This window comes from Heterodontus francisci, chromosome 34, assembly GCF_036365525.1.
Source record: "Heterodontus francisci isolate sHetFra1 chromosome 34, sHetFra1.hap1, whole genome shotgun sequence".
Classification (NCBI taxonomy): domain Eukaryota; kingdom Metazoa; phylum Chordata; class Chondrichthyes; order Heterodontiformes; family Heterodontidae; genus Heterodontus; species Heterodontus francisci.
In genome coordinates, this window is record NC_090404.1 from 12,830,220 (window position 1) to 12,846,877 (window position 16,658).

Genomic DNA, 16,658 nt, shown 5'->3' on the forward strand with positions numbered 1-16,658 from the left:
TAATTTAATCTTAGAGATTCACATCCCCTGTGAAGAGTTGATTAAATAACGGGATTTAATTCACAGTCCACAATGCAATTAATTATTACTGAACACATTTTCAACTGCAATATCTCTATTTAGTAACAGGCAACACATTGCATTGAAACCATACAGTCAAATAACTGTGCCTGCATACAAATGAAAAGTTCACATTTAATAATAATCCAATGTAAATATATGAGTCGTTGGTAATGTGGAAGGTTGTGGTGGGTCCAGTACCCGCCTCTATCAGGAATCAATAGGCGGCGCCTATAACCTCGCCTCCTTCTGCCGGGTATTTAAATGCTGCTCACTGGGATCGCAATACAACAGTCCGGGAGCGGGTTTACTCACTGAGTTCTTGCCAGAATTATTTCCCCCGAATTGCTAGTAGGATGAGGTCGGCGATTTCTCTCAGTCTATTGTTGGTTTTCTTATCCCGTGAGTAGTTTTTATTGTCCCAGTCTCTCACTGTTACTGTCTCAATGTTCGTCTCTCTCTGGAATGTTACAGATTCAGGAGTCATTTCACCAGGATTAATCCTCAGGGTTTTTAATATTTTTTTACAGGTGTCCAGTCGGATATCGTGTTGACTCAGCCAGAAGCAGACACCGGGAAACCCGAAGGCTCCCTGAGACTGACCTGTAAAACCAGCGGGTTCAGTCTTGGCAGCTACTATATGACCTGGGTCCGACAGGTTCCCGGGCAGGGGCTGGAGTGGTTGGTTAGCTACCATAGTTCATCATACCAGTACTACGCCCCTGAGATTAAGGATCGATTTACTGCGTCCAAAGACACTTCAAACAACATCTTCGCTTTGGACATGAAGAGCCTGAAGACCGAAGACACTGCCATGTATTACTGTGCAAGAGACCACAGCGAGAGGAACCAGGGCTGGACCCGTACAAGAACAGGTCGAGAGGGAATTGGACAAATTCCATCATAACCTGACGGTCAGTAATTGTATTAAATGTAATATTAACGGCAGTGTTCAGAACCAGACCATATACCGTTTCTTACAAAACTAACACAGTGAAAATTCAATGGTGAAAATCTAAGACACTGAGCGATGTATTGATGAGCAATTTTGGCTATGCTGATTTTTAATGTTAACAGTGTCAGCAATTGCAGACCTAGATAAGATGATAGCTTCAATGTGACTGATGATACCTGGAGAGAGTTACTTGGAGACACTACCTACTGCGTGGTGTAAACCTTTGGATATATTCTGAACTAGATCAGATGTGAATTTCTATTTGAAGAGAATGGTGATAGGCAGTAGTGAACAGAGATTGAGTGCAGTATTTGTACAGCTTTGAGTCACTGTGGGTACAGCGGTGGGTCACGGTGCTGTACAGAGCGAGTTCCTCATACAAAAACCCCAGACTGGGAGTTTGCTCAAACCTGCGATCACTACCACTGCAGATGGGCCGTAAACAATGAGGATTAAATAAAAATAATGGGGAAACGTGATATAGATTTCTAAAAATGTATAAAAGTCTCCTGCTTTCTTATTGTTGACACGTTAAATCAGCACAGCTGCTTCAGAAGTATTCCAATCCACGTTATAACCATAATAACCTGTACAAACTGATTTATCTCACTGATGTACTCTAAAGGGAATCTGGATCAGGTTTATGAGAGCACGGTGGAATTTAATCTCTGTACTTTACAGTTAGCAGTCCGCCTCAGTATTTGACACGGTGTGTCTCACTGTGATATACTGGATGGCACAGCAGTTACTGTCAGTACAAAAAGTCCCTCAGTACTAATTGATGAGTCTGAGTCAATACTCGGTTTTACAGTCCAACTGTATATGCAGTGAAGTTCTATTTGTGTCCAGCACTGTCCTATTAGCACGGTTTCTTATGGATAAACTGATAATTATTCATTCACCAGCTGGTGATTTCAATAATTGCTGGTATGTGACTGTGTGAAATATAAAACATCAGGGAAATTTATAAAGAGTGAAAAGAATCATTAACACAGTTATAATTTTACGAAGCACCATCATCATTTTATTTTGCCTCTGGGCGATGGATATTTAAAATAATGAAGGATTTCCCTCTATTCTGTGCAGAGCTGGTTATTGTCTGAACCAGCCCGGGGAATGTAACACTGTGACTATCTCGACTACTGGGGACAAGGGACCATGGTGACGGTGACTGCAGGTAAGAACTATGCACTGATTCAGTAACTGATTTATTTGTGTTTTATTTTATATTTCTGTTTATTTTAATGACACGTTCGTTCACTGACATGTGGAATCGGTGGATTCTGTATTGAGATTTGTTGCTCTGTTTCATGCGATTTTGCTGTAAAAGGATGAACGGTTTCTCCACAAACAGTGTTGTTAAGGGATTGATGTGATTTAGTGTTTATTTGCTGATGAGACTGTGTGTCCGGGCTACTTTAAATATCAAACGTCTGTTAAACTGTTTGGCGTTTCTACAATAATTAATCTTGGTGCCATCTAGTTGCTGCAGGTTTTCTGATCTAACACAAACAATAAGTGTTAAAATATGTTTGAAATAAGGTTACAGGTAGAAAGCTTCAGCAGTCAAAAATAGCCTTATGCTATTTTGATCTATTTTTATTTGTGGTAATTAAATTGTCATCTATCAATCTTCTGTTCATATTAGCTCATATGTAATACAATATATTCTGATGTTATTAAGAACCACATAAATAACAAATTTGCAGCTTTGGTCTGTTTTACATTAATATAATCTCACTGATTATAATGCCGTGATATCAGCCAATATCAATTAAATGTGCTCAAGTATCAATATTAATTTATTAAACATGTTGTCTGTACTGACAATTCTGCTGCCATTATTTTATATATCTAGTAAATTAATAATTAGTTCGTTCAGAGACAGGCGGGTTCGGTGGATTCTGGTTTGAGATTTTTTTTGCAATGTTACATTTGATTCTGCTAAAAATGTTTGTAGACTTAAGCTGTTTCTCCATGAAACTTACTGAGGCAGGATTCTGTTCCTCAGTGATGTGACTTGGTGTTTATCTGCTGTGGAGAGTGCGTGTCTATGTTTCTTTGAATAAGTAAAATTTGTGAAACTGTTTGGTGTTTCTGCGTTGTTTAATCAAGGTGACATCGAGCGACTGTGGGTTATCTGATCGAATGGAAACATTCTACGTGTTTAAAACTGTTTGAAAGACGATTGTAGTCTGGCAAACTGGCAGGTTTCAGAAATGCGAAAAAAAAAACATTTTAAGATATTTCATGGCATTTTAAAAAAAAGATTATTGCAGATTAAACTATTAAGCCATGGTTTGCGACGTTCATTCAGTACATGAAATGTTACTGCAATTACAAACTGTATAATTAGCAAGTTTGCAGATTGGAGAATAAAGTTAATATAATTCAAACAATTCTAATGCGGTAATATCTTCTCATTTAAACCAAATATGCTTTAATATTAACATAGATTCATTTCTCATTCACCACTACTCACAATTCTAGTGTGCCATGCGCACACTTATCGTGACTGGAATATTTTTATGGGCTGGAGACAATTTTGAATTATGCTTGAAATTATTTCAATTATACCAATGCTACCTTCAGTTTGATGAGCGCTTTTGAATTAATAGCTATATTCCTGATTAAGACAAATGAATGACAGCTTGTATTTACTTATAACTTAAATAGGAATTGTAAATTGCAGTTTGTCAATGCAATATATCTGTCTGGTTATTACAGTCTTTACACGCAGCTCAAACCATGTTCTTCCTTCCTTATCATTTGTTGATGGATTGCCAGATAATTATCACTAATCTAATATTGACCATTTTCTTGAGACAAGAAGTCGCTGGTAGTCAAAGAATTGTTCAAATTATATTATTTAAATTGAAGAAACTTGCAACCAGCGTAAGGCGAGAGACAAAGAAATAACACCTTGAAATTCAAGCAGATTCAATCAATTACAAAAAGTTAATGTTAGTTTTGAATTCAATAACAACATCCTGTCACTGATAGCTGTGCTGCACACAGGATATAATAGTGGGCAAAGAACAGATTATACCTGAGAATTGTGCTTAATTCTTATTAAATATTAAATTGAACAACAAAATAACGGCTACATTTGCTCATGAAGTTTCAGTGTCGTAGATGATCTGAAAGAATTGTTCTCGTCCAGTTTTGCAGTGATCATTGTGAAATTTCAGCAAAAACGCAATATATTTAACAATTAATTTACAGGGATAGTGTAAATTACGGGAGTAAAATATAAAACCACTTTGTGATTAAATAGTGGCAGCACAGTTACTGATCACAAACTGCCCAGATGTGTTTGATTTTTTTCTGACATACTTAAGACTTTTGACAATATTTGAACATGAGAGTCCTGCTTTTGCAAACAGACGAAGTTACAGCACATGGGCAGTTAGTGAGATGTGATTCCCGGCCAGGCTTGGAAGTATTTAAAATATTCCACTCTTAAATCCATCGCGTAAAATACTCGTTAATCATTGACGGAGTTTATAATATATCAACGCATTCAGATGCATGTGCAATTTAAAAGTTTGTAGATGGAAAGCAAGGTAGCAGTAGAAATTATTGTTTATTTTAAATTATTGAACTGCTATTCGATTTAAGTAAAAGTAATATAATTATATTAATGTTTTCAGCTATTAATATGATGTTTAGTATTTAATATGGATGAAGCGTCATCATAATTTAGTTAAAACCCCATTATTTCACAAGGTGCCAGGCAGAAATAGGTCTTGAATTAATAATGGATAATTTTTTTTAAAAAATATGAAATTAGCTAACATGAGCATTAACCGTGAATATAATAGTGCTAATTCATTAAACATAAATGACCTCCCACAATTGAGTAGTATACTTGCTGGGATTCCAATGAGTGCAAAATCTTAAGGGTCGGAGAGAATTTTGAGGTCTAAAAATAATTTAGAGAACAATGTATTTCTTACTCATCTGTTCTCAGCTCGATAAGGTCTCACAGCAGATATTTCATGAATTAACTTTGTGTGTTGCTTCAGTTTTTTGGTAAAATTAATCATGAAATGGGGTGGCACAGTGACGCAGTGGTTAGCACCACAGCCTCACAGCTCCAGCGACCCAGGTTCAATTCTGGATACTGTCTGTGTGGAGTTTGCAAGGTCTGCGTGGGTTTCCTCCCACATGCCGAAGACTTGCAGGCTGATAGGTAAATTGGTCATTATAAATTGCTCCTAGTATAGGTAGGTGGTAGGGAAATATAGGGACAGGTGGGGATGTGGTAAGAATATGGAATTAGTGAAGGATTAGTATGAATGGGTGGTTGATGGTCGGCACAGACTCGGTGGGCCGAAGGGCCTGTTTCAGTTCTGTAACTCTAAACTAAACTAAATTGTATCAAACCAGTGGATGATCGGTTTGGAAGATAAATGTCTCCTGACTTGCTAAATTCTTACTCTGTCATTGAGTTCCTGTTACGGACATCAAATTTTCCAGAATGTGAATTGTTTTGATGAACCCTCTTTAAAGGAAACTATATCTTACATGTTTTTAAGATTGCAAACACACAGGGAGAAACAGTTGGAAGTCGAAGGAAGTTTTTTAATGAATATCAGTTTAATTTGGAAGAGCTTACAGTCTTGAATTAGTCACAGTTTGACAATTGATAAATTAGAATCAAACTTCTGCATTGAAATTGACAGATGGAACAGATCTATCTGCTGAGAGCCTGATTGTTGCACTGTTTGTGCCTGTTCTGTTTCTGTGCGCCTGCTCACTGCGTGGAGACCAGGAATCCTCCTGGCTGGTTGTAAACCTTCTAGTTCGTTCTCCTGTATGTAAAGGAGTAAAATTTTATCCATTTGTTTAAGAAACTTGTATCTGTGAGAAAAGTGAAATTTTGACTTGAAGTTCGATGAGACGCTTCAGCAATGAGACAATCAGAATCCAATCTGTGACAATCAGGAAAAAAACAGTTCAGAGACAGGACAGACAGACTGTAGAAGGAAATTTGGTCAGTTTGTAATCTGTAATGCACCTCCCTTGGGAGTGTTTGATTCGGCAATGCAGAGGAAGCTTTGCTGTATATTTAATCCATGCTGTAACTGTCCTGGAACTGTTTGATGGGGACAGTGTAGAGGGAGAAATTGCTCCGCATCAAAACCGGGTTGAAACTGCCCTTGGAGGTGTTTGATGGGACAGTATCGAGGGAACTGTATTTTATATTAAACTAGTGCTGTATCTGACCCAAAGTGACAGTGAAGTATAGAGGTGGCTTTCCACGGAATATAACGCTTGCAATTTCTGACCTTACAGCTCATGATAGGACAGACAGGGACATCTTTACTCTGTAGCCTAACTTTCTTGGACCTGACCCGAGAGTGTTTTCCCCGCAGTGCTCAAGGATCCTAAATGTGCATTTAACTAATGAGCTGTGAGTTCTCGAGCCAGATATACGAAAATAAATTGTTCAATTGCACAGATGAAACATGGCACATATATATTTTTACAATTTATTAAAGCCCAAGTTTTAATGACTTAATAATATTTAAACATGTTAAGGAAATCGCAGAAGTACTGGCCATAATTTTTCAGTCTTCCTTAGACTCGGGGGTGATTCGAAAGGACTGGAGAAGTGCAAATGTTACATCCTTGTTCAAAAAAGAGTGTAAAGATAATCCCAGCAACTACAAGCCAGTTAGTTTAACTTCGGTGGTGGGAAAACTTCAAGAAAAATAGTTTGAGAGAAAATCAATAGTCACAGGGATAAATACGAGTTAGTTAAGGAAAGCTAACATGGATTTCTTCGGGGAAAATCATGTTTAAGTGACTTGTCAGAGTTTTTTGAGCAGGTAACGGAAAGGGTTGATGAGGGCAATGCTGTTCATGTGGTGTACATGGAGAGTCAAAATTTGATACAGTGCCACACAACAGACTTGTAAGCAAACTTGCAGCTCATGGAATAAAAGGGACAGTAGCAACATGGATACGAAATTGGCTGAGTGATAGAAAGCAAAGAGTAGTGATTCATGGATGTTTTTCGGGATGGTGGAACGTTTGCAGTTGAGTTCCCCAGGGATCATTGTTGGGATCCTTGCTTTTCCTGATATATATCAATGACCTAGACCTTGGTGTACAGGGCAGAAATTCAAAGTTTGCAGATGATACGAAACTTGGAAGCATTGTGATCTGTGAGGAGGATAGTGTAGAACTTCAAAAGGACATAGACAAGTTGGTGGAATGGGCAGATAGGTGGAAGATAAAGTTCAATGCAGAGAAATGTGAGGTGATTAATTTTGGTAGGAAAAACATGGAGAGAATAAAGGGCACAATTCCAAAGGGGGTGCAGAAGGAGAGGGACCCAGGTGCATAAGTCATTGAAGGCGACAGGACAGATTGAGAGAGCGGTTAACAAAGCATACAGTATCCTGGGCTTTATTAATAGAGGCATAGAGTACAAAAGCAAGTAAGTTATGTCGAACTTGTACTAGACACTAGTTCGGGCTCAGCTGGTATATTGTGTCCAATTCTCAGCGCCGGACTTCAGGAAAGACGTGAGGGCATTGGAGAGAGTACAGAAGAGATTCAGGAGAATGGTTCCAAGTATGAGGAATTTCAGTTATGACGATAGATTTGAGAAGTTAGGACGGTTTTCCTTGGAGAAGAGAAGGCTGAGAGGTGATATGATAGAGGTATTCAAAATCATGAGGGGTCTGAACAGAGTAAATGTGGATAAATTGTTCCCACTCGTGAAAGGATCTGGAACGAGACAGCACAGATTGAAAGTATTTGGTAAGAGAAGCAAAAGTGACATGAGGAAAACATTTTCACACAGCGAGTGGTTAATGTCTGGAATGCACAGCCTGACAAAGTGCTGGAGGCAGGTTCAATTGAAATATTCAGAAGGGAATTAGAAAGTTATATGAAAAGGAAAAACGTGCAGGGTTATGGGGAGAAGGCAGGCGAATGAAACTGAGGGAATTGCTCTTTCAGAGAGCCAGTGCAGACACAATGGACCGAATGGCCTCCATCTGCGTTGTAACGATTCTGTGATTCTGTATCAGATAATCATTGAATGAGATTGGTCTGATCTTGAGTTCACTTTCAAAGCAAACAGTTTCAGGAAGTGACTGTAACTCTCGAAAGAGCAGCGTCTGTTCTGATCTGATGGCAGTCTGATAGTTCTTTTCGCGCTTTAAATGAAGATAGTCGAGACTCCCACTCTACTTAACCATCATGATAACCTCATGTTTGAAACCATGATTTTGTTCAAGTATTTTCAAAAGGTAACAGGCAGTGATAAATTCTGGTGAGATGCAGTTATTGGACTGGATCACAGCAGAAGGCACAAAGTCACTGAAGTCAGCTTGTGTGAAACTTTTGAAGTGGTAAGGTTAGCCTGCACTCAATGTCAATCACAATGAGCTTTAAGTCTCTCACAGTATCTTCTGGACTCATTTGTATTAAATCCTTTAGATCGTCTTATTTTAAAACAAATCTCTTCCATTACAATACGCAACAAAAATATATGTCACAGAGATGTCCAAATTATGAAGCCTTTACTCTCATTAAATTTGTAAGAACTAATTCTACTGAGTCGGGTAGAATCAAAGAATCTTACAGCACGGAATGTGGCCATTCGGCCTGTCATGCCTGCGTTAGCTCTCAAAGAACTCTCCAATTTAATCCGACAAGCCAGTGTTTTTCCCCTCATAACCATGCAAATTAGTCCCCTACGAGGACATGTCCGGTTGCCTTGTGCATTCCAGACGCGCTTCCAGAGAGCCTGCACTGACACGATGGGTCGAATGACCTCCTTTTTTGCTGTCGTCATTCTGTGGTCCGATGGAAAACACCCTCCTTCTGCAACCACCACCTCTCCCCCACTGCATTTTTTTTGCCAATTAATTTTTTACTGACTCATTTGCTAGAGGAAATAGCGTCTCTTCATCTGCCAGATAAAAACATCCCATAATTTTAATATACCTATTCGGTAACCACCTAAGGAGAACAATTCGGCTTGTATAATATCTCTACATAACTGAATTCCTCATACCTGACATCACCCTAGTCAAGTCTCTCTGCACTCCCCCAAGGCCTTGACATTCTTCCAGAATTGTGCAAAAATTACTCCAGCCTAATCAGTGACTTGTAAAGCTTTAATATGACTTCCTTGTTTTTGTATTCAATGCTACAATTTACAAGACCAAGTATTCCATTTTCTTTCTTCGCCGCCTGCAAAACATTGTGAATATGCACTTCAGGTCCCTCTACTTTTCTACCAACTTCAAAATAGTACCATTTAGGTTACATTAACTTTTCATGTTGTTCCTCAGAAAAGTGCAGCACTTCACATTTAACAGAATTAAATTGTACCTGCTCTGTTCCTGAACATTTTACCTGTCTATCTATGTCCTCCTGAAACCTCTTACTATCCTGCTCATATCTGTTTTGTATCATGCTTGATCCTTGAAATTCTGCTCCCCACATCCAAGACCACCGCATTATATTTAACAAAAAAAGCAATGACCCCATGACCAACCAAGGGGGATCACAATGCTTAATTCTTTCCAGTCAGAAAAGCATTGGTTCACTGTCTCTCTCTGCTTCCTGTACATTAGCAGATTACCATCATCCCTTTAATCCATGTGCTCTACTTTCCCAATGTTTTGTCATGTGGTATGTTATCTAATGCCATTTGAAAGCCAATGTGTCCTACTTTTGCGCCACCAACATCGGCAATATCTTTTCCATCATATTGGTGACGGAGCTTTCAAAATCTGATCAATAAGCCTCATGTGTTTGAATTGACAACACAAACCAGGTGAGTTGATCCTGTCAGCAATAACACTTCAGGAACTTTTGTCCTTCCTTGCATGGAACCTACCGATATTCAATCGATGTATAACGTGTAAGTGATGTCAAAATCAGAGAATTATAAAAGAAACCTGTCTTGATGGTTACATTATGGTCGGTGCAAGCAGCAAAAAGAGATGTCTGTAACGACACAGTCAACAATACCAGTTCTCATTGGTGAGAGGTGGGAAGATAATTTGGAAAATTAAATGGAGCATTTCAAGAACATTGCTCCAAATGACCGATTTTTAGGAATGGGATTTAATTCGGATTGTTAATTGAGTTGGAACGAGAAGCAAACTCGGGAGAGATCCATTCAGTAGAATAAAATAGAACACAAATCACAATCCTCAAGTACTGAGAAGGAAAGTGATAGCCTAGAATCAATGCAAAGTCATCTAAATCTCTAATTCCAGAAACTAGGTAGTGTAAAAATTCCCCTTTGAAATCTGAGTACTGAATGATTAAGTCCATATTTAAAGGAGACTTCAACTATTTACTGCAAAAGTTATTTATTGTGATGGGGACATAGAAGATTAAGATGAAGTCTGGTAGAGGTGCTTTGAATAATGAATGGTTTTATACTGAAATTCAGAAACCAATTTCCCCAAATCAGTGAGTTGGTTTGTAGAGGGCACTGATTTAAAATCAGCGTCAAAAGAATGAAGGAAGAGGGTATGGATCTACTTTTCTACACAGGGGGTTGTTAGGATCTGAGATGTCCCATCAGAAAGAGGGCTGTAAACAGAATCCAAAATAGCTGGATAAAAGTGAACATTTGAAAAGAAGATTAGAAATTGGAAGGTCAGTGAAATTGCTGGAGTGAACTTTCACAGGCCTGACGGACTGAATAGCCTCCTTCTCTGCTATCATCTCTATTATTTTATAATCTTGGGTCATGAACATGCTAGGATTTATTCTGGGTTTTAGGGGGAAATAATGGAATTACTTTGCCTGGCAGTCAAGTTTCGAGTTTTAAGCTCACTTTATAAGCACGCATTGCAATGGCACTTTTTAAAAGTAGTCGCTATTTTTTGCGAGATGGGGTGGGTGGTGGTGGCTGGCTGTGGGTTGGGAGGGAGTGGAGGGGTGAGGGAACCCAGCTGTCTATTTGTAGAGAGCAAATCTCCAAAAACTGCAATTAATAAATGCCGAGGGCTTTATATTTTGACAAAGTGCTGTTGGTTTAGAAATAAATACTGGCCGGAATAGCGGGCAATCTCCACTTCCTGTTTAATCCAATGAAAGTTACTTTATTGAGATGGCTTCAAAAGGCCCTTATTTTTACAATGTAACAAATCCTGAAAGATAAGTGCGTTCCTGACCAGGGGACCAACAGGTGATGATTACCAAATAATGGACCTCATAGAAGTTCAAATGCAGATGAAGGTTTTAATCGGAAAATATTGCAATCAGTTTTTAGCTGGAGTCAAATTCCGAGTTGTCTGGATACTTAATAATCATGAATCACAGAGTCTAACTTGTTCAAACTGCCATTTCTTCCCAGCGACACCGTCTCCGCCAATCCTTTATGGCCTGTGCTCCTGTGAACAACCTAACACCGACGGCTCCTTGGCCTACGGCTGTTTGGCGATGGACTACATCCCCGAAATCACCACTGTTTCCTGGAAGAAAGATAATCAGCCGATCACCACTGGATTGAAGACTTACCCATCAGTGCTGAACAAGAAGGGAACCTACACCCGGAGCAGCCAGTTAACAATCACAGAGTCAGAGGTGGGAAGCAGTAAAATCTACTGCGAGGTTCGACGTGGAGAGTCGCTCTGGGTCAAGGAAATTCCAGGTTAGTGTTGTGGAAACTGTGAAAAACAGAAAAGCTGGAATGATCTTGTGTAAAGCTTTGGCTCTACCACATTTAGAATACTGTGAACAGTTCTGATCCCTGGAAATCCCTGTTAGAGTCTGCTTACAGCAAAGATCCTATTAAAATATAAGAACAGTTTGCATTAGTTGTTAATTTCTTCCAGAAATGTCTAACATGTTTTTCTTGAAGATTGTAAAGGTGACATCGTCCATCCAACTGTTATCCTCACCCAGACATCCAGTGAAGAAATCACAAGCAGCAGATTTGCAACTGTCGTGTGTTCAATAATCGATTTCCATCCAGAGTCAATAACCGTGAGTTGGTTGAAGGATGGACAACACATGGAATCGGGCTTCGTCACCTCTCCCGCCTGTGAAGTGAACGGGAACTTCTCAGCGACCAGTCGGCTGACAGTCCCCGCTGGGGAATGGTTCACCAACACGGTCTATACCTGCCAGGTCTCTCATCAAGGGGTGACACAAAGCCGAAACATCACCGGATCTCAGGGTAAGAGACACAAACCGAGGAAGCTCCAGATCATTCTGTGCACCGCTAGTTTTGCTAGGGCTCCTTGATGCCATACTCGGTCAAATGCTGCCTTGATGTCAAGTGCAATTGCACTCAGCTCACCTCTTGAGTTCAGCTCTTTTGTCCATGTTTAGATCAAAGCTGTGATTAGGGCGGGAACTGATGAGCCTGGTGGAACCCAAACTGAGTGTCAGTGAGCAGGTTATTGCCAAGCAAGTGTGGCTTGATAGCACTGTCGATGACCACCTTTCTTCACTTTCCTGATGATCAAGTATAGACTGATGGGCCAGTAATTGACTGGGTTGTATTTGTCCTGATGTTTGTGTACAGGACCACCTGGGCAATTTTCCACGTTGTCGGGTAGATGCCACTGTTGTAGCCGTACTGGAACAACTTGGCTAGGGGCGTTGCAAGTTCTGGAGCAAACGTCTTCAGTACAATTGCTGGAATGTCGTCAGGGCCCATAGCCTTTGTAGTATCCAGTGCCTTCCGTCGTTTCTTAATATCACGGGGAGTGAATCCAATTGGCTGAAGACTGGCATCTGTGATGCTGGGAACTTCAGGAGGAGACCGAGATGGATCATCCACTCGGCACTTCTGGCTGAAGATTGTTGCAAGTGCTTCAGCCTTATCTTTTGCACTGATGTAGTGGGCTCCCCCATCATTGAGGATGAGGATATTTGTGGAGCCACCTCCTCCAGTTAGTTGTTTTAATTGTCCACCATTATTAAGGACTCTAAGTGGCTGGACAGCAGAGCTCAGCTCCGATCCATTGGTTGTGGGATCACTTAGCTCTGTCTATTGTATGCTGCTTCTGCTGTTTGGCACGCAAGTAGTTTTGTGTTGTTGCTTCGCCAGGTTTATTTTGAGGTATGCCGGGTGCTGCTGTTGGCATGCCTTCCTGCTCTCTTCATTGAACCAGGATTGACCCCCTGGCTTGATGTTAATGGTAGATTGGGGGATGTGCCAGACCATGAGGTTACAGATTGTGGCTGAATGCAATTCTGCTGCTGCTGATGTTCCACAGCGCCTCATGGATGCCCAGTCGTGATTTGTTAGACCCATGCCACACAACACGATAGAGGGTATCCTCAGGTTGAAGATGGAACTTCGTCTCCACAAAGGCCGTGCGGTGGTCACTCCTACCAATACTGTCATGGACAGATGCATCTGCGACATTCAGATTGGTGAGGACGAGGTCAAGTAGGTTCTTCCCTCTGGTTGGCTCCCTCACCACCTGCCGCAGACCCAGAGTAGCAGGTATGTCCTTCAGGACTCGACCAGTAGTGGTGCTACCGAGTCACTCTTGGTGATGGACATTTAAATCCCCCACCAGGAGTACATTCTGCGCCCTTACCATCCGCAGTGCTTCCTCCAAGTGGTGTTCAATATGGAGGAGTACTGATGCATCAACTGAGGAGGGGGAGGGGGAGGGGTTAGGTGTGGCAGATGGCAATCAGCAGGATCTTTCCTTACCCATGTTTGACCTAATGCCGTGAGACTTCATGGGGTCCCGAGTCGATGTTGAGGATTCCCAGGCCAAATTCTTCTCGACTATATATCACTGTGCCACTACCTCTGCTGGGTATATCCTGCCAGTGGGACAGGACATATCCAGGGATTGTGATGGTGGTGTCTGGGACATTATCTGTAAGGTACCATTCCGTGAGTATGACTATGGCAGACTGTTACTTGACTAGTCCGTGGAACAGCTCTCTCAGGTTTTGCACAAACCCCCAGATGTTGGAAAGGAGGACTTTGCAGGGTCGACAGGACTGGGTTTGCCATTATTTCCAGGGCCTAGGTCGATGCCAGGTGGTCCACCGGTTTCGTTCCTTATCTGCTTTGTGGCGGTTTGATACAACTCAGTGGCTCGCTAGGCCATTTCAGAGGCCAGTCAAGAGTCAACCACACTGCTGTGGGTCTGGAGTCACATGTCGGCCAGACCCAGGTAAGAAGGCAGATGTTCTTTCCTGAAGGGCGTTAGTGACATAAATGTTTTAGAATCTCCAAAAAGCTTTTTCAAATCATTGTCCTTTCAATAAACAGTGCTGTTGCAGGAAGAAGTGTTTTTTTTTCTTTTCACCACTGCTGAAGAAAGTGCAGGTTGAATACTAGTGTCCTGATTCTGAAGATAGAGCTTTGGTTGACTATCATTTCTATTTCACAGATACTTCGTGCAATGATCCAGTAATTAAACTACTGCCACCATCAATAGAACAGGTCTTACTGGAGGCGACGGTGACCTTAACCTGCGTCGTGTCTAATGCTCCTTATGGCGTCAACGTGTCCTGGACCCAAGAAAAGAAGCCTTTGAAATCAGAGATTGCCGTCCAACCCGGAGAGGATTCCGACAGCGTGATCAGCACCGTAAAAACCTCAACACAAGCCTGGCTAAGTGGGGCTGTGTTCGACTGCGTGGTGAGCCATCAGGATCTGCCGACTCCTCTCAGAGATTCCATCCATAAGGAAGAAGGTGAGCAGAGAGATTGAAGCAATAAGTGAGAGGTTGTGCCTACTTCCTGTGTTTGTGAAGGGGGAAATTCGTCCTATTAAGTGCTCAAATGGATTATTCTGATCATTTATTTGCAATTCCACTAACGAAACCCTCTGTAACCATAAGTGATCTATTTAAGGAAGAATAAGTAGATTAACACGAAAGAAACAGAAGGAGATGAAGTAAGGTGGGAGGAGGTTCGTGTAGAGCATAAACACCAGCAAAAATTAGATGGGCCGAAAGGCCTATGCAGTAAATTCTATGTAATTTTTTAGTCTAATCCTTTAAGTTCTCAGCGAGAAGGATTGTATCCGCCTCTGCTCAGGGCTGGAAAACCGGACAGGCCCCAACGGGAAAAAAGAAAACCTGTAAAATTCAGCGCAAAGCACATTTCTCTCACATCTAACCACCGGCTTCATTGCCTCGGGTACTCTCCAGTTTATTGACATTTATTTTATTTTTTTCTGCAGTTAAAGATCTGCGGGAACCATCTGTGTCTGTCCTTCTGCCCCCGGCAGAAGAAGTCTCCGCTCAGAGATTCCTCTCCCTCACCTGCTTAGTGAGAGGTTTCTCCCCCCGAGAGATCTTCATCAAGTGGACCGTCAATGACAAGTCGGTGAATCCCGGTAACTACAAGAACACCGAGGTGATGGCAGAGAACGACAATAGCTCCTACTTCATCTACAGCCTGTTATCCATTGCAGCGGAGGAGTGGGCCAGCGGCGCTTCTTACTCCTGTGTGGTGGGACATGAAGCTATCCCCTTGAAGATCATCAACAGAACGGTTAATAAATCCAGTGGTAAACCGAGTTTTGTGAACATTTCCCTTGCATTGTTGGACACTGTCAATTCATGTCAATGAGAATCTCTTGATTGCATTTCAATTCTTAAATAAAAACCAATAAAGATATTTTCTTCCAATCGCGATTTAAATACACAACGCTGAATTAATTTTGCTTCCCACATTTGCTTAGGGCGGGTCTATTCATCTAAAGTAGGATATTTGTAACTCTAAGGCGCAAGCCTTGTACAACAAGTGCTCCCAGCTCAGATACGCCAAAGGTTAGTTACAGAATAAAACTGATACTTTTCAGGATTCCGTAGCATAACTTCAGCAACTTTCTTCCCGAAGGTGGAAATCTGAAAATTTCCCTTTTTCAACAAACAAACGCCGCACATTTAAATCCCGGTATCCCTGTTGTGTCTATTCCTTCAGAATTTGGGTTAATTTTAAATTACAGCATTGCAACCACTGGGAACTGAGGAGAGGGCCCAACGTGCAAATATGAGCTGCAGCACAATCCACCATTAGAAAGAGGGGAAAGGACAATGTATTAACTCTTTCCCACTTCCTAAACACCTGGATGGACAGGGCAATTGTTAATCCACTGTCACTCCACTTCTCCTATTGAGAGAGGGCAAAGGCAATCGTGAACCGACTGTAGCCCCTTACCCAAACTCCCCCGACAGAGAAAGGAGCAAGGGTATTTGTTAACCCACTCTCCTTCCACTGCCCCGGCAGAGAGATTGGAAGACAACTGCTCTCGACTATATGGACTCAGTTGCCATCAGTACAAAGTCGGCTTGTAGCTCACTGTGCGAAGGATTTAAACTTTCCACATTGTATAACATATATGTATGCAACATAATATCTTTAAACTTTTCCCTGTTAATCTTATTTGAACTGATTGAATTCTAATAGTCCAAATCTAATTGGTGATAGAAACCTCTGTTCTTTCACAGTTGTGCTTCTGATGTTTCTGAGGCCCATCAGTTGCATTGCTGTATGCATTCAGACGACGACATATTGCATCTCTCACATACACAAACACACACATACACACTCACACATGATCAGACCCAAATGCTGATATAAATGCTCCCACAGTCACACATACAAACATAAACATAAACACTCACCTTAGTACAGTCTCACGTACAGAGACACATAG

At 41.1% G+C, this 16,658-nt stretch overlaps 1 pseudogene across 1 annotated transcript; it reads left to right on the forward strand.

Moving 5' to 3' along the window:
* The first annotated feature begins 336 nt into the window (after positions 1–336).
* Positions 337–15,627, forward strand: LOC137349076 (Ig heavy chain C region, secreted form-like; annotated as a pseudogene). The gene is made up of 7 exons (XR_010969231.1): positions 337–462; positions 591–923; positions 2,124–2,192; positions 11,364–11,660; positions 11,871–12,188; positions 14,380–14,685; positions 15,177–15,627. The product of XR_010969231.1 is annotated as an Ig heavy chain C region, secreted form-like (transcript).
* Positions 15,628–16,658: the final 1,031 nt, after the last annotated feature.